General features: G+C 31.7%; 1 protein-coding gene across 4 annotated transcripts in view; it reads right to left on the reverse strand.

The window, feature by feature from the left end:
* Positions 1–24,675, reverse strand: part of osy (ABC transporter oskyddad) — a 283,517-nt gene that overhangs the window by 91,763 nt on the left and 167,079 nt on the right. The gene's annotated exons all lie outside the window — the stretch shown is intronic.

The raw sequence follows: 24,675 nt of genomic DNA on the forward strand, positions 1-24,675 counted from the left end.
CGTGCGTGTCTACGATTAAGAATTAAGATCTCGGGTTTACCAGAGAAGTAAATATACCCTTACCGATCTTTTCCACTGGCTATGAAATAACGAGTCTCTGGAAAGATCCGTAGACGGAACGTCCTTCATCGGACTATATAAAAATAAGGATGCAGTTACTTTACAGGTCGTCCCACGAATCTAGGTGTGCTGCAAAACGACAAAAACAAACCGACCTAAAATTATATTTCAAGATTCTTCCGGGTTTAAAAATCCTTTAAAGGTCGGATATTTGACCCACGATATGAGCAGCGCAGTACTGATCTATCAATTTTATTCAAATGCCTTAGACTGCTGAAACAACGGTTTTTTTTCTGATAGTAATGAAATACTCGAGAACAGGATTAGGTTTCTCTAAAGAAAACTCAAGGGAATTTACACAGTTATCCGGCATATGGAAGTATGCACGTGACCTCTAAACTATTCACCCGAATCCCACTACAACCATAATACATATTGTCATTAGAAACACGTAAGCATTTTCCAGTTTAAATTTCTGACGAATTGCCAGACAATTTCTGCCATGAAAAAGGAAAGTAAATCTCGATCATAATTTTTTAATCAAGGATAAAATTTTGCAAGTTAAAAATAAAAACGTTCTTGGCAAGGTAGAGTACAATACACGTAATGCAAGGAAAACAACGTAATTCTAGCTCATTTCTTCTTTAAAATCATTAAGAATAAGTTTTTTAAAAATTAATCATTACTACATTATCTTCTTCAGGTAATACATTTTATTATGTGCTCTAAAATTTTAAAATAATAGAATTATGCATCTCCTCTAAGTGTAAAGTAAGTATTTAGATAATATAAATTTAATTTTTGCTTCCTTGTACGAAGTAAAGAAAGTATTGTGATCGCGAAAAATGTCAGTTTTCAGATTTCAACGGAAATACCCATTTTAACCATCCCTGAATCCATTCCGACTAGTTTTGGCGTGACGCCTGTACGTACGTACGTATCTCGCATAACTCAAAACGATTAGCCTTAGAATGTTGTAATTTTGGATTTAGGACTGCTGTAACATTTAGTTGTGCATCTTCCCTTTTGATTGCAATCGACTGGACCAAGCGTTCAAAAAAGCCCAAAATCCAAAAACACTGGATTTTGGACTTTTTCTTAACTGTAGTACTAACCCCTCATTGAGAGCTTTTCAACGGTATATCATAAGTTGTACTTAATTTCATTGACACCAGAGTTATAGCCAAATGAAATTTTAATTAATGAAATATTTGGATCTTACAAAGGGAAGGCACATCTGTTCGAATCAGACTTCGTTTCCTTTTTTTTTAATTACATATATTGATTTATTAATAATTATTAATCTGAGATTGTAAAAAAAGTTTTACAATAAATAATAATTCAATTAAAAAAAAAAGAAAATATGAACAAAAAATAAAAAAAATTCTTTATTAAAGAATTGGAGGATCGTATCTCAATGAAATGAAATAAATTTAAATGAAGTGCAGCAAAAAATGTGTATATGTAACTTAATAGGCGTACAAGGAATTCATGAGATGTTGAAATCACATTTTTAAAATTATGAGCATTATACCTACTTACAATACTGGAATATTTAAAAAAGCAAAAGAACCAGAAGCTATTAAGTTGAAATTGTAAAATAATAAAGTAAACTAAAAGTGAACTATTAAATACCAACAACATTAATTTGTTGAAAGAATTGTTAATATAAAAAAATACAATCAGATTATAGTAATAATGAATAATAAAAAAAAGAAGTAATAAATACGAGTTTTTAAGCTGCCCTTGATCACGAATTACAAGTCGGTTAGCAAGCATAAAGAAAACTACTTTTTCAAAACAGACTACATATATACCCGAGAATAAATCCTTACCGGTTTTATGATTTATAACCTTTTTTAAGCTAATTTAAATTACTACATTCTTTACAAGAAATTACTCCAGAATAATCACTATTATTATGATGCAAAGAGAATTAAAAAAAAAAAAAGAAAAAAGAAAGATATCATTTGTTTTTACATGATCTTAATACGAATACAAAAAATATATCGAGGTTTTAATTTGTTATAGTATCTCTTGAATGAGATGTACACTGTTGATTTAATGCTAGAATCAAAGAAAGAAAAGGATAGTTTTAACTGCGCGCATTGTATAGATTGATTCCTTATTTTTCTTCTTTACAGCAACCCCAACAAAGATAGTGATTACAGAACAGAAACCGAAACCCTTTTGTAGTTACTAAATGTGAATCTATAGTTACAGTTCAACGTGCGTTCGGTGTTTAGTGTTGAGTCAACATTTCATCTTAGTGGAAAAATTAACATACATAATGTCCGTGTGTGAGAGAGTCAGAAAACCCTCATGAACTCTTACAATATGAAAAGAGCTCCCAAAAATTAAATGTGTTCTGTGCAATTTCGTGACGGTAAGTTTTTTGCTGAAGCGAGGATAACAGGAGTTGTTTATCTGGATATGCTGCGTTCATGGCTCTTTCCTCAACTGTAAGATGGACAGAGAATTTTATCTGGCAATAAGATAGTGCGTGATATTAGCGGCATAACTCTGTACGGGATCGGTCAAATGACGTTTTCCCAAACGTTTGATCGGTCGGCATGCAGTTGATGACAGACCTTGTTCGCGGTGGTCTCCAAGGTTATTCCATCTGATTTTTTGGAGGATTTTGTAAAGGATCTTGTGTATGGTGCTTCTTCTACCTACTGTCTACCCGATGCGAACTACAGGACTGAAGCAGCTGATTAAGGAATAGGACGAATTCTCCGACTGATTGGATGTGTGCCGAGTGATGAAAGGTGCTCACATTGAACACTTGCAAATACTGTGGGAGTTACTCTTTCATTATATTTGAGTCAAAATTAAGAGATATTAAATAGCTTTAAAACCCCGATATTTTTTTTACACCTGTATATCACCCGAAAAAAAATCTCGTACTGCTAACATATGTTTAAGCTAATATAAGATACCATAATAGGTAATAAAAATGTCATTCAGACTGCTACTACATTTGACCAAATTAGATAAAACAAAGAAAAAATATATTTATCCTTCTACCAATAATATTGTCCTCAATTACATAATTATACCTGTTTATTACTTTAAAAATATTTTTTTATAAATTAAATTCTTCAATTTTATATTTAGATACTGACCCACATATATGAATACGTTATTGTAACCTATAATTCAGAGTGTAATTAAATATGAAAATTAAATTTATACCCGCCAATCATCATTGTAATTTCATATAAATTTGGAACACTGCTTGTAAAGAGTTTTCCTTTTAGAATTTTTACATATATAGCTGAATCTTTTTGCTTGTATCTCCGTTTTTTCTGTTACACTTAAATTATCTTTAGTGATAAGTTTGTAACTTAATTTGTTTTAAATTTGGACTTTAAAACGGAGAAATCTCATTTTCTTCTTCAGTCAATTTTCTACTAAAATGTTCGGTTTCATTTTACTGCTAAACATAAACACCAAAAATTTTAGGAGAAAACTAAAGGTTTGCCATTAAATTACAACTTGGTTTAAAATTAACTAAATTAAAATTAACTTGAGCGTTAGAATCCTCTATCAAAAATTACTAAAATTCATTAGTAATTACAAAATAGAAAATTATATAAGGAATAACCTATTCAAATCCAGGGTCAATAGAATAATTTTGACGGAAATTAGATATTTTTGTTCATTTTTACTTCCTTGCAGAAGTAAAGTAAGTATTGTAATCGCGAAAAATTTTGGTTTTCAGATTTCAACGAAAATATCCATTTTGACCATCCCTGAATTCATTTTGACTAGTTCGGCGTGATGTCTATACGTACGTACGTGTGTATGTATCTCGCATAACTCAAAAACGATTAGTCGTAGAATGTTGAAATTTTGGATTTGGGACTGTTGTAACATCTAGTTGTGCACCTCCCCTTTTGATTGCAATCAACTGGTCCAAGTGTTCAAAAAAGCGCAAAATCCAAAAACATTGGATTTTGGAGTTTTTCTTAATTGCAGTAATAAGCCCTCATTGAGAGCTTTTCAACGATATGTCTTAAGTGGTACTTATTGCCATTGGTTCCAGAGTTATAGCCAAATAAAATTTTAATTTAATGAAATATTTGGATCTTACAAGGGGAAGGCACATCGGTTCGAATCCGACTTTATTTCCAACTTTTTTTTTTAAATTTAAATATATTGATTTATTCATAATTATTAACCTGAGATTGTAAAAAAACGTTTTACAATAAATAATAATTCAATAAAAAAAAAAAAAAAAATATGAAAACAAAATCAGAAGTTATTAGTGAAATAAAATTTTATGTTCTTTTTATTTTAATTCAAAATTTTTTTACAGAGGTTAATAATTATTAATAAATCAATATATTTTAATTAAAAAAAAAGTTAAAAATATATATGTATATGAAGTCGGATACGAAGCGATGTGTGCATGATTACGGATCCGACACTTTCTCAGTTACACCACAAAACTACTTGATCACATGAAACAAAATTCATATATAACTAATATAAAATGCTGATACCGACACCAGAAAAAAGTGATGCAATGTGGTGTCCAACACAATGTAACTATCCACTTTATTAAAGAATTGGAGGATCGTATCTCACTTTCAAATGAAATAAGTTTAAATGAAGTACAAAAAAAATGTGTATATGTAATTTAATAGGCGTACAAAGAAGTTATGTGGTGCCCACATCAGATTTTTATGAATTGAAAATTACATGCTATCAATCATTTACGAAAATTGTTCATATTTAATTATTAATAGGTACATTTTTTCTCTAAATTAATTTCTCTAAAATTCTCTTCTCTAAAATTAAATAGTTTAGAGAAATTTATTTCTCTAAACCAAGTACGGACTTGCTACAACGCTCGAAAATAGTTCGGCAAACAGTGGCGAATTCTTTCGAGCATACCGTAAAACAATATTTAATTGAAATGAACAGCGGCGTGTACAGTACTTCCGGAACATGACTCGAATAATTTTTTTGACGTACTATATCTATGACGTTGATTACGCCGTGAATTTAATATAAAAGGTTAATAACTCAATAAAAATGGTAAAACTTGAAGGTGGTCTAATTTTATTCTCTTATAACTTTTGTATTAACCTAAGAGATTTCATTGTTTAATGTCTTCAACAAAATTAATGATATTAACAAATAAAACCTAAGTAAAGGAACCTTACTTGCAACTATTTATTGTGTATTACTTATTTTGGGGGTCCCTTAAGTGCTCCCTTATCACGTGCTTTTGTCAGGAAACTTACTTATGGCTCCGCAAGAGAGCCAATCCTAATTTTAATTATAATTGTTATTGATAAAAAAAATTCTCGATTTCGGGCCCAAAAAAGAAGAAAAAAAATTAGACAATTTATTTGTTCAATAATGGCTGTAAATAAATGTTTATTTTGTTACTAATTATCTCTACTGCTACTAAATAAATAAACAGATGAAAAAAATTTAGTAGTTTTTTTAACGACACTACCAGATTGAGCAACATATATCACAAATTCCTTTGATCCATCTCTGAAATAACGACACGGAATGACAAACTTGCAAACCGAGTTCTGTAACATCGTAGCGCGTAACTTTGTTTGTATGGGCGTTGAACGGTGGCGTAGATTGTTAACAAATTTCGGTTAACTGGTCGCCATAATGTTCGATAAAGCACCATGTTGCAAGCCTGTACAAGATTTAAAACCCGGTTAAGAAGTTCTACAAACACAGTGTTACAGAATGAAAGTTAAAGTATATTCTGTAATATAAATTCTCTGAAATCTTTTATTGTACAAACGAGTTATTTTGGAAAACTTTTTATTATTAAAAAAAATCTGATGTGGACAATATATGACTTCCTTATACGCCTATTAAATTGCATATATACATTTTTTTTTAAATAAAAAGAACATAAAATTTTATTTCACTAATAATTTCTGATATTTTTTCATCATATTTTTTTTATTGTTATTATTGAATTATTATTTACCGTAAAAAGATTTTTACAAATCAGAGGTTAATAATTATTAATAAATCAATATATTTAAAATAAAAAATAAATTAAGAAAAAAAGTTAAAAATAGGAGGTGAAGTCTGATTCCAACCGATGTGCCTTCCCTTGTAAGATCCAAATATATCATTAATTAAATTTCCTTTGGCAATGGAAATAAGTACCACTCCAAATATATCATTAATTAAATTTCCTTTGGCAATGAAAATAAGTACCACTTATGATATATCGTTGAAAAGATCTCAATGAGGGCTTATTACTGCAGTTAAGAAAAAGTCCAAAATCCAAATTTCTTTGGATTTTGGGCTTTTTTGGACACTTTTGGTTCAGTCCATTGCAATCAAAAGGGGAGTTGCACAACTAGATGTTACAACAGTCCTAAACCAAAATTTCAACATCCTGCGGCTAATCGTTTTTGAGTTATGCGAGATACATACATACGTACGTACGTATAGACATCTGTACGTACAGACGTCACGCCGAAACTAGTCAAAATGGATGTTTCCGATGAAATCTGGAAAACCGAAATTTTTCGCGATCATAATATTAACTTCGTACAAGGAAGTACAAAAGTACGTATAGCTCTACTACAGAGGAATATAAAATTACATTAATTGAAAAAAAATTAATATTTATAAATTTATTCAAATAAAAGATTTATTAATTTAATAAGATAATTTAGTAAAAGGTCTTTATAATTTGAAAATTTCCTTTGAATTTTGTAGTAATGAACTAACCATTCAAGTCAATCAATTAGATGGCGAAATACTTGTTTCGATATGCGGGTTGATACGCCTAATAACCCTTTCACTTCAGATATCATTTTTACTGCAAGGAAAGAAAACCAAAAGCTAAAAATATTACTCGTCAATGTTTAGAAAGCTCAGTTGACATAGCAGTATCAACATTTCTGAGATTATTTTAGAAATATCATGTAGAAATAATGTGTTTTATGTATTTATGTTTTCTAAACTTTGACAAGTTATAAGAGTTCTAAAAAAGACTGAACTGTAATATACAGAAATGTAATTATTTTGTTCCGTATTTTACGTACAGAATAATAATAAATAAAAAAAAACAGTTCAAAACAAGATTATAAGCAAATAAATTATAATTTTAATTGTAATAAAAAATATGTGTAATAAAATACGAAAGAAAAAGAAAAGGAAGAGCATTTACATTACAGAATTTTAATATACGTACGTAATTGAGAAATAGTAAAACTGAGTTTATGAAATAATTACAATAAAGCCACAATAAATCTAACTACGTTAAAAAAACCATTACATCAAAGTAAATATTAAGGATGTTTGGAAAAATCAGGTTGTTTTAAGTATGCATTAGTCTGCATTAGTCTATTCTACTCATGCAAAACAAAAAAAAAATTGCAGTATACAACAAAAGTATGGACAAAAATAAATAATTTACACTAACGGCTAAAATTGAACAGTCCAAAAGCTAATTTTAGTTTAAAAAGACAAACTAAACCAAATCTAGTTCATTATTTTCAGCAATTATATATGAAAATAGTTTTTAAAATTCAGTTTATAATCTATTCATTTTTATAATCTAAGGTTCTTTATCCTGCACGTCGTGGGTTTGCTCAAGTTTTAGCACGATAGTGGTTAACTCTTTTGTACAGTTGTTTGACTTTTAATATGCAGAATGTCCCACGAAGCAACGGAGAAACTTTCACATGTTCTACTGGTGAAAGTGATGAAAAAATGATATAGACATAGGTTTGGAAAAGCTTTGTTTTCGAGTTACGGCTAGCGAAAGATATCGTCCGGATTTCAGCTCTTCTAATAAAAAGAAGCCCTACTGTAATTTTTTGGACCCAAATTAAGAAGTAAAGTTAGTGGTTTTTTGTGTAATTTGAGTTGGGAAGTACGATAAAACAGGTCCCAGAACTGAAACTCCAGTAGTTTTAAAGATATCCAACGTAAAACACAAAATCGGTGTCGAAAAACAAGTTTTTTTAGGTTTGTAGAACAATAGCTGACTAATAAATTAAATTAAATGACTAAATAAATACTAAACTAAATAAATATTAGACTAAATAAATATTTTACTTTAAATGACTAATAAATGCGGAAGATTTGGTAACAAAATTTGCAGATAATATAATTCTCAGAAAATTAATGTAAATATAGCCAATAAAAAGTAAATGAAAACTTCTTAACAACGGTTTTTTACTGAAGCAAAACAGTTGAAAAATAGACAGAAAATCGTATTATTCTTTCTGTACCTAACAAACATTCTTTTTAAAAACAAAAACGCTAATACTGAAAATAATTATTTTTAATACAAAATTTATAAAAACAATTTTAGCTCTATCTATTTAATAATTTACACAGGTAAAACGAAAATTACGTAAAAAAACAAATTGAAATGTATGTTACTTTAGGAATATTTAAAAAAAATTTAATGTATAGGTTGCCAATACTGACAGCTGGTCAACAATGTAAATTGTATATTTCGTTTGAATCAGTTATGGAGGAGAGAGTCGCCTGACTGTGTGTATTGTGCTGAACGGGACTCGGTTGAGCACACCCTCTTAACGTGTGAGGAATGGATTAAACAACGTAATCGGGCTGGTATTACGAATCTGGAGCCGGAGGATATAGTTCCTTATATGCTGACGTCGCAGAGTAACTGGAGGAAAGTGGAGGAATACTCGAGGGAGGTGTTTCGACGCAAAGATATGGAAGGTATAAGACGAGGGTTTTAGTGTAGGGTTGGGATGGGTTGAGCCGGCATGCCGAGGTGTGCCGGTTCCGATGATAGATTGGGGACTCCAAGGGAGACTAGGTTAGAGGATACAAAAAAGACCCGATAACGGTGTGGGGGGAATCCAGTATTGGAGTACCCCCATTAGAGTGGGCAATAAAGAATTAAAAGATCCAACCAGGGGCGGACCTACCATGCCGGTTTTACTGGCGGTAGGTGGAAAGGCCCCTTAGAGTAAAGGACACTCCGCTGGGCTGAGTTTTACTTAACTGTATGTCCGGCCCGGGGGAGTGGGGGGTTAAAAAAAATTGTCATAAATTATCATACAGATAAAGGAAGTGTAGTGTTGTCATATCGTAGTATAAAAATGCCGTTTCAATTTTCTAATGAAGAATATAGTTTTTGTTTATGGATTTTGTAATTGAAATTCTGAATCTGCTCAACATAAATAGCAGGAGAGATTTCCTGTAAGACAGATTCCAAATACGAAAACCTTTTCTTAGGTGTATCAGCATTTACAAACGGAAAGGGTAATTTCCAACATCTTTGTTTTCTGTTTAACGCCAAGTAAATTATAGTGTTAATGATCATTGTGTGATTCAACGTATTCAGCGTAGTCCAGGCACTAGAACAAGGCGAACTTCATCTCGCACTGGTTTGTCAAAAAACAAAGTATGGCTCATCCTACAGAATGAAATTTTTTATCCCTTCTGCCTGCAGAAGGTTCAAAATTTGCGGCTAACGATTATCCCCAGCGTTTAAACTTCTGTCACTGGCTTCTAGACAACACTGATAAGGTAAATTCAATTTTATTTACTGATGAAGCCATTTTCACAAGAAACGTCAATTCTAAAAATAGTCATTAATGAACCAAAGATAATTCAATGTTACTGGAGAAACTAGTTTGCAACATAATTTCATATTAATATTTGGTATGGGATTATTTCTGAAAAAAATTTAGGGATGACTTGTTTAGGGTGCATACGTTCATTTCTTGAAAAATAATTTTCCGGCTCTTTTGGAGGATGTACCTTTACTAATTAGATTGCAAATAATTTTCCAGTACGATGATACAACGCCACATTTTTCTTTGAAAAATAGCTAGAAATCACTTTAATAGATAGAAATCATTTGAGGCCAGATGAAAACGATAGTATACCGATCAAAAGTTAATAGTAAAAAAGGATTACTCATTAAAATACGAAATGCTGTTGATTTTACACGAAATGATCCTGAGATGATACAGAAAGCCACTGAAAATATTTTACGTCGAGCAGATTGCTGTGTACATTGTGAAAGAGAGGAATTCCGAAAAATTGCTGTAACTAAGGTTTGTTATTTTGTTATCATATAACGTATTTTATTTTTTTGTTTTGCTATATTAGAAACATTATTATCTATAGCTATATTATATACATTGCTATATTATATACATTAGATACAGAATATTACGATTTTCTGTCTATTTTTCATTTGTTTTGCTTCAATAAAAACCCGATTTTTAAAAGTTTTTATTAACTTGTTATTGACTGTATTTATATTAAGTTTCTCAGAGTTCCATTCTCTACAAGCTTTTCTACAAAATCTTCCGCATTTGTTAGCCATTTAACAAAGCTACTGTACTACAAATCTAAAAAAAAAAACTGGCTTTTCGACACCGAATTTTGTGTTTTACGCTGGACATCTTAAAAACTACTGCAGTTATAGTTCTGGAATCTATTTTATACTATTTTCCAACTCAAATTACATGAAACCACCAACTTTACTCCTTAATTTGGGTCCAAAAAATTACAGTAGAGTCTTTTTGTTAGAATAGCTGAAATCTGGGCGAAACCTTTCGCTAGCCGTATCTCGAAAAGAAAGCATTTCCAGAAAATGTTTGTATAAACGTTTTTCATTATATTCAATTTTCACTAGTAGAATATGTCCTGAAAGTTTCTCCGTTTCTTCATGGGAAAATCTGTATATATATATATATATATATATATATATATATATATATATATATATACACATTTTATTTTATTAATATTCAACAGTTTGATAATAACCTGTATTTTTTGTGGGTATTAAGGTCTAGAAAAAAAATAGTCTAATATTTTTATAAAAAAATATAGATTTTGTACCAATTTATTACAGGAAAAATTTTATTTAAATAAAGCTGTGTTTCTCAGTAACCGTTTAAAAAAATGAGTTTGAAACCATCTTTTCACCATTTTATCATACATCTTTAAAAATATATACATTTATTTTTTAAATACATAAATGCGGGTTAGAAGTTTCCGTCGACTTTCTTTCTTGTTTAGAAGTGTAGTGAGTAAGTGTCAAATATTTTTGTAATGTTAAATCGAAAACCAGATAGGTGTGTCTGGTAGTAACAAATAGAAACACAAGTTCGAGTAGCATGCATGTATGTATGACGTTACGGTAAACTTGATTAATCTGGTAATTATGCATAATTACCGGTTAATATGTATAATCGCCTCCAATTTTGGAGAATTTTATAAATATATATAGCAATAAACATGTTTAATTTGTAAATTTATCATTAATTAGATAAGGTTAGCGAGCGGAGCAAGCGTAGGTTATGCTTGGTTAGGAATCAACATAATCTAACCTAACATAGCTGCGCTTGCTTCGCTCACTAACTTCTATTATTTAACAGTAATTTTTTAATTATTTAAATAATAAATTCAGTACAAACTGCTTGTAATCGAGTTATTATTTTAATAAATAAAATTTTTTAATATGGTGTATATGTAAAACGACCTATATATTTAATAAATTGCTACATATTTATTAAATTCTCCAATATTAGAGGCAATTATACATACTAACCGGTAATTATGCATAATAACCGGATTGATCAAGTTTACCGAAACATATATAAACCTTAGATTCATTGTCCTTCAGTTATTTTTACACGGATTTGAATACTAGATCGTGGATACCGGTGTTCTTTGGTAGTTGGGTTCCAATTAATCACACATCTCAGGACTGGTCGACCTGAGACTGTGCAAGACTACACTTCATTTCCACTCATACATGTCATCCTCTGAAATATCATCTCAACGGTAATTACTGGAGGCTAAACAGGAAAAAGAAAGATTCATTGCCTTATAATGAACTGTAATCTAAAGAACTGTCTCCAGGTGACAGTAATAATGAAAGCAATCTTTATAATAATGCTTCAAAATAATTGCCATTTTACATGAAGTGTTATTACTTCGCCGATTATTGTGTCGGAATGACAGCATCCTTTTTCCACATAGAAATTTCCGGGTTCGAATGATCGTCAGAGTGGCTTTTTTTTGGCAAAAATCAAATATCTTTTTATTGCTTGAATAGCAAGAGCAACAAAATACCACAATGGACTGAACTATGAAAAACTTACGAAATTCTGATTAGAAGCTATGAGTAACTCAAAAGTTAGGAGAGAACGGAGGCGGTGATGGTGAAACAGACCTGACAGAACAGTAACCGTGTGATGATGATACAGAATTGTTGAATTATCACCCCAATGTCGTATAATGAAACTGAGAATTAGATGAAAGTTATAACTGGAGATAACAGGATTATAAAATCAATAAAACTTTAACATTACGAAGTAGTAAATAGTAAAATTTTAATCACCTTAGAATCATATAATAATTCAAAATTATACATTTTCATTAATTAATAAAAGCAATGCGCATTTACTTTAGTATGAAATGGTTAAATTCCTACAAGATTAATCTATCAAAAAAAACCCTCCAAATAAATTAAAATTAAATATAGAAGAATATTAGAAGCAAAGAAAGCGTATTAACGGTCAACGCTAACCACATAAAAACACCTTCACTTGGAAGTGAATGACTTATTCATTTTATTCAGGTGACAGTAAAAGTGTTACCAAAGACCGTGAACAGGTAGTATGATTAACTCTAATAATTCGAATAACTTTTTTATGCTTGTATTTTATCTAACCAACTTTATTCGGATGTACAAGTAATCACAAATATATTCCAAGGTAAACTAGATAGAGTTTGTGTCATACTGTGTTTATTTACCGATATAATTTTTAAACTGTAATAAAATAACACTCTAAATTTAATTTCTTTTAAACATTTATGAAAAGATGATCATTTTAATTGTAGATAAGAGATTTTATCTAAATCACAACTTTAACAAATTAAATTAGATAAGATATGTAAAAACAATTACTGTAATTTATAGGAATAAATAATTTCCTTTAATTATTTTTTATAATATATTTTGTTTAAAATCAATGATTACGATGTCTTAAACAGTGAAAAAAAAAAAATACTGAATATTACTATTGCTTTAGACCTAACCTCGATAATGGAAAGGTTTATAGAGATTTAACTGATAGATTAATAGTTAGCAAAAGAAATCTATCTACTTGCGATTATTTATTTCTGCAAAAAATATATATCTCTTTAAAAAAAGTTTTTATCACAATATAGATAAAATTAGAAGTATCTCTTTAATCTCATCTTTATAACTGATGAATAACGGTCACCAGTAGGAATATTACACATCACTATCATTAAAACAAACTAATCAATAAAAATAACTTAAGACGTAATCTTGAATATGAGATTATGTAATAAGAAAATCTTTACTTAGATTTATTTTATATAATGAAAATAAATTAAGTTTTCAATATAACTGATTAAAAGAAAATTCCAAATCAACTGAAAACAAAATGAAACCGGGTAATCTGGAACCAGAAAGATATTTATGGAAGATCATTTAATTGAACATAAAAAATTACTATATAAAAATTTAACAAAACGCTTTTTTCATAAAAATCTTAAATTCTATCAAGTAGTTGGTTAACAAGAAACAAATTTAATGTCTGCAGCAATTATAAGTAATGTTATTATTAATATCTTTTACAAAAAAAAAAATAAAAACATAAAGAATTAAAATTTGAAATATTAAAAAAAATCTTTAGATACTAAAAAATCTACATGCAATGCAAATTTTTATTTATTATATTTTTCTATTTAACAAAAATAAACAACTTTGTGTTATAGTGTAGACGCTTAAATAAAATTAATTCCGTAGTAAAAATTCGTATGACATTAGAAAATTCATCCTAATGTTTAAATTTGTCAAGGATCGTTCCAGACACAACAAAACTGTCCCTTCAAAATTCGACACAATAAAACTATGTACTTTTAGTGTGTGTCTTACTCTTTTACCACTCAGCATGTATAAACTGTAACTTCTTTAACATAAGCGTTACCTTTAGTAGGCCAGTATGACATGATATCAGTATATCTCCCGCCGGTCACCTTCATAGCCATCTTAGAGGCTTTTTGGACTAAGATCTTTCATCGTCTGAGACAAGCCGTTGTCGAAATCCAATTAACAAACTTTTGAAACCGTAAAGTTTCTCTGTATTATTATTAACCTATTTTTATTTTTATTTTACTATTCCGGATATCTGTAACAAATCGCTGCATACTAATCCTTTTCTTTACTCTGTTCAGCTTCCGGGAATCATCGTCAGGTATTACTTCAGAGGATGAATGAGGATGATATGTAATGATATGAATGCGTGTAAGTGAAGTGTAGTCTTGTACAGTCTCAGGTTCACCATGTCTGAGATACCCAACCACCAAAGAACTCCGGTATCCATGATCTGGTATTCAAATCCGTATAAACTAACTGCCTTTATTAGGATTTGAACGTTGGAACTCTCGACTTCGAAATCAGCTGATTTGCGAAGACGCGTTCACCACTAGACCAACCCGGTGGGCTCATACTAATCCTTAATCGTGTAATACAATACGGCAATCATAGTATAGTATATAAAAGTTAAAAAAATATAGCGGCAAAAGATAAATGTCCAAATTATCGTGCCATTAACCCGATAGGTGGTCAGGCTATTGGAAGACTGTATGATCGTTTAATTTAGATGGAACTGAAGAGATTGAAATTGGGGAAGAGGAAAGCGGTTTCACTCCAGTAGTTCCTGTATGGCTAATGTATTCTAATTACGACAGCTTATAGAAAAGAGAGTGACCGAAAGGTTAGCATCGATCTAGAAAAGGCTTACGATAAAGTTCCATTTCGATTACAGGCATTTCAATGTTCTGTAAAGACGAATTAAAAAAAAAATATGTAAGAGCAATTCGGAAACTGTATCTGGATAGATATAATGTAGTTAAAGTAAAAAAAAACAACACTCGATTTGAGACGATTAGAGGGGTAAGTGTCTGCGTGTCTCTCAGCGATTTTAAAGTACATCGAAATGAAGTTCTGCCATGGTGAAAAATTAGATGTAAAGAAATGGGATTATTGAGATAGACGGTAAACGTTTTCATACCTTACTTGCTAACGGTCAGGTTGTCATAGCAACTGATAACTTTGACATCCAATATAGAGTTAGAAGAAAGAACTTACAGTAAATGTGAGTTGAAAATAAATTTTGATAAAAAATATTAATTACTTTCTGGATTGATATCCAGAAATATTCTGGGAGATATTTATTTAATGTAGATGATTTGTGTTATTAAAGGAAAATTAATTTATAAATTAATTAATTAATTAATTGGTTAAATATTTGGGGATAACGACTATGAAGTAAGGAAATTAAGGAGTAGAATATTTCAAGCTAGAATGGTAACAGGAAGTTTAAATTCTCTATTATGGTATAATAAAATGAATAATAATATCAATCTACAGTAGTATCTTAACGTATACATTGGAAGCATAAGAGTTAACTAGAATAAGGAAAGATTCGATCATGTTGCAATGAATTTCCTCAAGAGAAGTTGCAAAGAATCTAGGTTAGAATATATAAGGTATAAAGGACATAGAAAGAGAACTGCTCAAAATGATTCAGTGGCGGATTAAATTCATCTCAATTGAACCCGAGGGAGAACACCCGCCTTATAACATGTCCGGTTGCCACACCACTCCCTCCGTTCCGAGCCATTATTGGCTTAATCGGAAGACATCTAACCCTCGAAATGATCACATTCCACAGTCATAAGCCGGCCTCGGTGAGATGCCACTGATACGAATGCCTCGGAAGACATTCCCATCAGTAAATTCCGCCCTGTCTTTAGCCTTCAACGAAGGCATCGGACACCTGTCAACACTACCACGTAGCCCTCTGGAACTACTCTGTTCTTACAACTCGCGGATGCACGAAGACCCCGCGCTTAACTTACTGCCACCTCAAATATGCCACTACAGAACCAGTTATTCGGTACAACACCATTGCTTTGATAGCAATAATAAATTTAGTGATTGGAGTGCAAACAAAGCCAAAAAAATAATCCCAGAGGAAAACGAAAGCCACAAATCCATCCACTGGCCGTACAAACCATAAGATATAACTTCGTTGGACGACATAAAAAACGTCTACTGCATAAAAGTGCATAATAAACGAAACGAGCATTCAATAAACTGCTACAAATAAATTACATATCACCGACATTATAAACGTAAAAAATAAGGCAAAAGACTACGCTACTATCATGTGAACACTTTTCATTTGAAAATCTAAATTGATTCTTCCTTTCTTTTTTTATAGTGATATTAAGATATCTTTCTTTTTCTGTTTAGCCTCCGGAACCACCGAAAAGTATTACTTCAGAGGAGGAATGAGGATGATATATATGAATGTAAACGAAGTGTTGTACAGTCCCAGGTCGACCATTCCTGAGATAAGTGGTTAATTGAAACTCAAACACCATAGAACACCAGTATCCACGGTTTAGTATTCAAATTCGTATAAAAGTAACTGCCTTTACTAGGATTTGGATTCTTGCGTTTACTAGGATTTGAATTTCAAATTAGATTGAACTTAGCTGATTTGGGATGACAAGTTAACCACTTAACCAGCCCGGTGGGCTAATATTGAGGTAACACTTAAGGAGAAGACAACTGTATACGGGGAAAATTACGAAAAGAATGTACAGAGGCGAGCATGAAAGAATGGAAAAAATATATACAACATTGTAGGAATTTTCAAGTAAACGAGCGATCACGATAGTTAGACGATGACTTGTACCCACTAATACTACGAGTATATTATATTTCTTCGTAATAATTCCATAATTACTATTACTTACTTTTAGCAACTCAACTTTAGTTCAATTTTTCTACATTCTGTGTTCTAATTTCAGTATCTGATGTACCGATTTTGATTTTCTGACTTCGAAATTTTATTCTTGCTGGTAACTCCATCACCACAGACATGCAGATTTTCGAATATCATAAGTCTAATATCGTTTGTTTCATATCAAATGGTTTGAAAAAAGTGGCTCGTTCATTCACTATTGCAGAAAATTTACGTATTATTGCTTACGCAAAGGTGCATGGAAGTCATATTACAGGTAGAAAATTAAATATAGTTGAGTCCTACATTCATGGGTGTCAAAAGAAAGAAAATGAATTTCTTGAAGCCAATAGGAGAAAGGACATTTCGGCGAAACACGAGAAATATCAGAAAATAAAAGAAAAACTTGCAGTTCATATATAGAATGTACGCCAATTTGGATAAGCGATTTATACATAAATGTATCAGCTGAAAACCCCCGAAACCGCCGATGAATTGAATTGCTAGCTTTAATCGATACGCCGATTTCTTTTCCGACATAGTATTTTCTATTCGAAGAAAGACGACACACAACAACACAGCGGTTAACAGAAGCATACAAATATAAACGGTCAAAGTTTCAATGATATTTCATAAATTTACGAAAAAGGAACAATATTCCTCGGATCAAATCGAAAATGCGGACAAGATAGCGGTGACTTTCGAAATGCTATCATCAACAATAATGGAAAGTGTAGATGCAAAGATTGTCAGATACGAACTGTCGATTATGAAAAATAACGTCGCTAGGTGATGATGACAATAGTTTTGGATGGGAAAACTTACCCTCCTGTATATCAGTTTTGAAAGTAAACATCTACCGAAAGGTGAAAAATGTCCACTCGACATTGTCGTACGAACATAAGAAAAAGAGATGGATGAAGAATGATTTAGTACTGGAATAGATTAAATCCATGTGGTAGCGTCGACCGGTCGCTTTATTATGAAGACCTTTCATTGTGAGGGAGTTTTAGGGGTCATACGACTGATGACGTAAAGCAAAAACTTATTGCTGGAAAATACGATCAGGTTATTTCTGGTGTCGGCCTCCGAGGAGCGAGTGGTAGCGTCTCGGCCTTTTATCCGGAGATCCGGTGTTCGAATCCCGGTCAGGCATGGCATTTCCACACACGCTATAAATCATTCATATCATCCTCTGAAGCAATAACTAACGGTGGTGTCCCGCAGGTTAAAAAAAAAGAAAAAAGTTATTTCTGGTGGAGAGACGAAATTTTCAATTTCTAGATATCTGTGTAAACCGACCATTTAAAACCAAACTCCGTATGCACTACGCAAACTGGATGGCCAAAACGACACACGAAACTACATTATTTGATAAAATTAAGAAACCGCTTTTGAAACAGGTTTGTGAGTGGATTATTTTGGTTTGGTCAGAAATACCGGATGATTTGATTAAAAAATCGTTCAGCAAGTGTTGTATTTCAAACGGTGTCAATAGAAGTGAGAATGATTATTATTTATAATTAACTAATTACGAAGATAATTGCAATTCTACGGTTGACGGAAACTCGAGCACTGATGACAGTAATTAAGGTAAATATCTATGCTTTTAATAAAATAAAACTGTAATAAGTTCAATCTTCTATGGTGATATTTTTAATGAAATGTAAAAAAGTAACGATATATTTTTACTTTTTCAATTTTCCAAAAGTGGGTGTGCGTGGTACAAGGGTGTAAACCGTAAAACAATTTGACATAACATCAACAGGATTATAAATACATCACCAATGAATAATTAATTTTAACCACTGCGTCAAAGGGATTAAATCAAAGTTTCTTGATTAATTAACATGATTTGTTTCTCTAGTGGAAGAGGGGAGGTAGATCAAGAGAACAAATTTTGATCTGGCATAATATATGACCTGGCATAATTTGACCCGCTGAATTTCTCTCAATTTTTCCATTTTTTAACATTATGTTTTTTAAACATTATACATGTATTTGTTTTTTTAAACTTTCCATTCCACTTACGATGGATGGCTCAACCGGAAATTTTACTTTTTAATTCCTCATCTTCATTTTTTGTACAGGTTCATCTTCGTAGTTTTATATTAAAAAAAATATATGTATATTTGATATTATTCTATTGTTAATGTCCAGCATCTTGAACGAAATTATGAAAATTGGGTATATTTAATAATAATGAATTATAATTTTTGTATGTACTGCTTTCGAATATTTTCATATGATATTGAAGCGATCGACCTGTTTTTGCTTATTCTTTTGATATTAAACGGGTTAAAAAAGTTATATAAATAACTGTGATACGTATATTATAAGAGATAAATTTTAATAGGTTTTTGATAAATGGAATGTAAAATATATATATATATATATATATATATATATATATATATATATATAAATAAACTCAGTTTCTTTTACTGTAGTCTTGATTGCATAACATTTTTCCATAAATTTAAAAACAGGATGTGATTAAAATTACGTTTTATTAAGGTGAGTATCAATTTTAATTCTTTTTGGACCTAGTTAATAACTTTTAACTTCCCTTTTTTTTTACAAATCTCTCACGACTTTCGGTATAATCTAAAACTAATCAAAATATAACAAAATCAATGCTTAAAACTATGAATAATCAGATTGGCAAATATGTAAGAAAAAAAATATTATTTTAATATAAATACAGTGGAACCCGCGAATAACGAGCTCGATGGTAACGAGAACTTGATTGTAAAAATGAAATTTCCGGGATTTATTTGGTTTTCTACCTCATTAATGATAAATTAACTTGCTTTTACCGAAGTGTCATAATCATAAAATTGGTTATTACGAGCATTTTCATTTTTTAAAATACTATAATTCAAAAAGGTTAAATAACAACCAAATAATCTCAACTCAAGAGAAATTCCATTTCTTCATTTACGAAATATGCATTTACGATCTATACGTACAGACTGCGACATTTTATCTTACGCTTGTTCAAGTCAGGTATGAAGGGTGAAACAAAAGGTTTGTAACAGGACGTTATACAGTACATACAGTACAAGTTCCATTGCGGTATTACAAAGGCTAGCAGTTATTTTAATTACTCGGAGTTTTCAGTTTGTACAATTCCAGGAAAGACGGGGCCAAAAAATGATCCGTCAAACTCGCCCAAACAGGTTCATCGATCTCTATAGCACATTTACTCGATTTAAGTAAAAGTCTGAAGAGGGGCTTGATTAAAGATAAATTTACCTGTCCTACTCCCACTGGTAGATTCTTTTATTTTTTTTTGTCTTCAGTCATTTGACTGGTTTGATGCAGCTCTCCAAGATTCCCTATCTAGTGCTAGTCATTTCATTTCAGTATACCCCCTACATCTTACATCCCTAACAATTTGTTTTACATATTCCAAACGTGGCCTCCCTACACAATTTTTTCCTTCTACCTGTCCTTCCAATATTAAAGCGACTATTCCAGGATGCCTTAGTATGTGGCCTATAAGTCTCTCTTCTTTTAACTATACTTTTCCAAATGCTTCTTTTTCATCTATTTGCCGCAATACCTCTTCATTTGTCACTTTATCCACACATCTGATTTTTAACATTCTCTATAGCACCAAATTTCAAAAGCTTCTAATCTTTTCTTCTCAGATACTCCGATTGTCCAAGCTTCACTTCCATATAAAGCGACACTCCAAACATATATACTTTCAAAAATTTTTTCCTGACATTTAAATTAATTTTTGATGTAAACAAATTATATTTCTGACTGAAGGCTCGTTTCGCTTGTGCTATTCGGCATTTTATATCGCTCCTGCTTCGTCCATCTTTAGTAATTCTACTTCCCAAATAACAAAATTCTTCTACCTCCATAATCTTTTCTCCTCCTATTTTCACATTCAGCTTCATCTTTGTTATTTCTAATACATTTCATTATTTTCGTTTTGTTCCTGTTTATTTTCATGCGATAGTTCTTGCGTAGGACTTCATCTATGCCGTACATTGTTTCTTCTAAATCCTTTTTGCTATCGGCTAGAATTACTATATCATCAGCAAATCGTAGCATCTTTATCTTTTCACCTTGTATTGTTACTCCGAATCTAAATTGTTCTTTAACATCATTAACTGCTAGTTCTATGTAAAGATGAAAAAGTAACGGGGACAGGGAACATCCTTGTCGGACTCCCTTTCCTTTTACGGCTTCTTTCTTATGTTCTTCAATTATTACCGTTGCTGTTTGGTTCCTGTAAATGTTAGCAATTGTTCTTCTATCTCTGTATTTGAATCCTAATTTTTTTTAAATGCTGAACATTTTATTCCAGTCTAAGTTATCGAATGCCTTTTCTAGGTCTATAAACGCCAAGTATGTTGGTTTGTTTTTCTTTAATCTTCCTTCTACTATTAATCTGAGGTCTAAAATTGCTTCCCTTGTCCCTATACTTTTTCTACAACCAAACAGGTCTTCCCTTAACACTTCTTCCACACTCCTCTCAATTCTTCTGTACAGAATTCTACTTAAGATTTTTGACGCAAGACTAGTTAAGCTAATTGTTCTGTATTCTTCACATTTATCTGCCCCTGCTTTCTTTGGTATCATGACTATAACACTTTTTTTGAAGTCTGACGGAACTTCCCCCTTTTCATAAATATTACTCACCAGTTTGTATAATCTATCAATCGCTTCCTCACCTGCACTGCGCAGTTATTCTACAGGTCTTCCGTCTATTCCAGGAGCCTTTCTGCCATTTAAATCTTTTAATGCTCTCTTAAATTCAGATCTCAGTATTGTTTCTCCCATTTCATTCTCCCCAACTTCCTCTTCTTCCTCTATAACACCATTTTCTAATTCATTTCCTCCATATAATTCTTCAATATATTCCACCCATTTATCGACTTTACCTTTCGTTTATATATTGGTGTACCATCTTTGTTTAACACATTATTAGATTTTAATTTATGTACCCGAAAACTTTCCTTAACTTTCCTGTATGCTCCGTCTATTTTACCAATGTTCATTTCTCTTTCCACTTCCGAACACTTTTCTTAAATCCACTCTTCTTTCGCCAGTTTGCAATTCCTGTTTATAGCATTTCTTAATTGCCGATGGTTCCTTTTACTTTCTTCATCACTAGCATTCTTATATTTTCTACGTTCATCCATCAGCTGCAATATATCGTCTGAAACCCAAGGTTTTCCTACCAGTTCTCTTTATTCCGCGTATGTTTGCTTCTGCTGATTTAAGAATTTCCTTTTTAACATTCTCCCATTGTTCTTCTACATTTTCTACCTTATCTTTTTTACTCAGACCTCTTGCGATGTCCTCCTCAAAAATCTTCTTTACCTCCTCTTCCTCAAGCTTCTCTAAATTCCACCGATTCATCTGACACCTTTTCCTCAGGTTTTTAAACCCCAATCTACATTTCATTATCACCAAATTATGGTCGCTATCAATGTCTGCTCCAGGGTAAGTTTTGCAGTCAACGAGTTGATTTCTAAATCTTTGCTTAACCATGATCTAATCTATCTGATACCTTGCAGTATTGCTTGGCTTTTTCCAAGTGTATATTCTTCTATTATGATTTTTAAATTGGGTGTTGGCAATTACTAAATTATACTTTGTGCAAAATTCTATAAGTCTGTCCCCTCTTTCATTCCTTTTGCCCAGCCCGTATTCACCCACTATATTTCCTTCCTTGCCTTTTCCAATGCTTGCATTCCAATCTCCAACTATTATTAAATTTTCATCTCCTTTTACGTGTTTAATTGCTTCATCAATCTCTTCGTATACACACTCTACCTCATCATCATCATCGGCGCTTGTAGGCATATAGACGTTAACAATCGATGTCGGTTTAGGTTTTGATTTTATCCTTATTACAATGATTCTATCGCTATGCGTTTTAAAATACTCTACTCTCTTCCCTATCTTCTTGTTCATTATGAAACCTACTCCTGCCTGCCCATTATTTGAAGCTGAGTTAATTATTCTAAAATCACGTGACCAAAAGTCGCCTTCCTCTTCCCACCGAACCTCACTAATTCCTTCTACATCCACATTTATCCTATCCATTTCCCTTTTTAAATTTTCTAGCCTACCAACCTTTTTTAAACTTCTAACATTCCATGCTTCGACTCGTAGAATGTTATTTTTTAATTTTCTGGTGATCCTTTCCTTAGTAGTCTCCACCCGGAGATCCGAATGGGGGACTAGCTTATCTCCGGAATATTTTACCAAGGAAAGCGCCTCCATCATTGCTATATGGAAAAGCAGAGAGCCACATTTTCTTGGGGAAAATAGCAGCTGTAGTTTTCCATTGCTTTCAGCTGCGCAGTACTCAGAGGACTGAGTGATGTCGATAAGTCGTCGTGACTCACGCCCCTAACAACTACTGAAAGAGCTGCTGCCCTCTTTCAGGAATCATTCCTTAGTCTGGCTCTCAACAGATACCTCTCCGATATGGTTGCACCTTCGGTCCAGCTACTCTGTATCACTGAGTACTCAAGCACCCTCACCAACGGCAAGGTCTCATGATTCATAGAGGAGGGAAGATTGGTAGATTCAGTAGTCATCATTTTCAATTTAAAAATACAGTATTATACCATAGTATCAATTAAACAAACAGTATTGAGTTAAAGTGATCGATCGGATATCCAGTAGCCGAATACAGTACAGTAATACTGTAGACGCGTTAGTGAATGAGTTTTCATTTTACTGTTTCTTGCTAAAAAATATGGGACGCCATATCTTGACGGAAGATTATCATGATGAAGACAATATACCACGCTCGGAATAGATTCAAACTCTTCACTCGACAAAAAAATCAACCTTTCAAGAACAGATGACTACGCAACGGCCGATGAAGACGTACATACTACAAAAATTTCGACTGATGAAGACATTATTACTGAGGTAACTCATAGTCGTGCAGGTGATAGCGAAGCTGAAACTGAAAACGAAGATGAATCTACTATTCTCTCAGTCGTATTGATGATTGACGCCAAAGAATATTTTTTAAAAATTAACGGAGTTTAGCGAGATTGATAATGTAAGTGATGAATTTGTGGAGTACTTGAATAAACTTCAAAACTGTTTTGATGATTACAGGTATAAAATTATTAAACAAACAAAAATAAACGATTATTTTAAGGCTAATTAGTTTGTACGCGCAATTAAGTTTTGACGTATTCTGTTAGAATGAAGAAATAATAGATTAGAATAATTTTTTAGATATAATAAATACGATTTGTACGTAAAAACGTGTGACAGAAATTTTTGTGTATCCCTTGATGATTTTGTCACTATCAACAGTTTTGGTTAAAAGCAAAACGTATTAGCGTCTAAATATTGTATTACATCTAAATTTTATTCGTTAGTCTATAACACAAAACACATCGCTATTTTATTTTAAAACAGGTTCTTCTTAGGTATAAGTATATTTTTTGAATTATAATAGATAATGACGGCGTAAAAATTTACAGTTACGAGGTGACTACTCAAAGTCGTAATCGGTTGTAAAGAGCATATTTGGTCGTTCCCTTAAATCTCGTTATAATCAAGTTTTACTGTAATTTTAAGATTTTAACAACGAACCAAGAATGAAAAGATGCTGCTAAGAACAGCCTTATATTAACTTTCATACCCCAGTAATTAAGGCTGCGTAGAAATTTTACAAAATTTATCTATTTTGGTATAATGCCATTCAACACATTCATTTGTCATATGCGAAATACTGTCTAGTTATAAAATAATTCTGTAAATGTAATTTGACATAACAGTTCAATTTAGCATCCGTAAAATT

Source organism: Lycorma delicatula, chromosome 1 (genome assembly GCF_047948215.1).
Source record: "Lycorma delicatula isolate Av1 chromosome 1, ASM4794821v1, whole genome shotgun sequence".
Taxonomy (NCBI): Eukaryota; Metazoa; Arthropoda; class Insecta; order Hemiptera; family Fulgoridae; genus Lycorma; species Lycorma delicatula.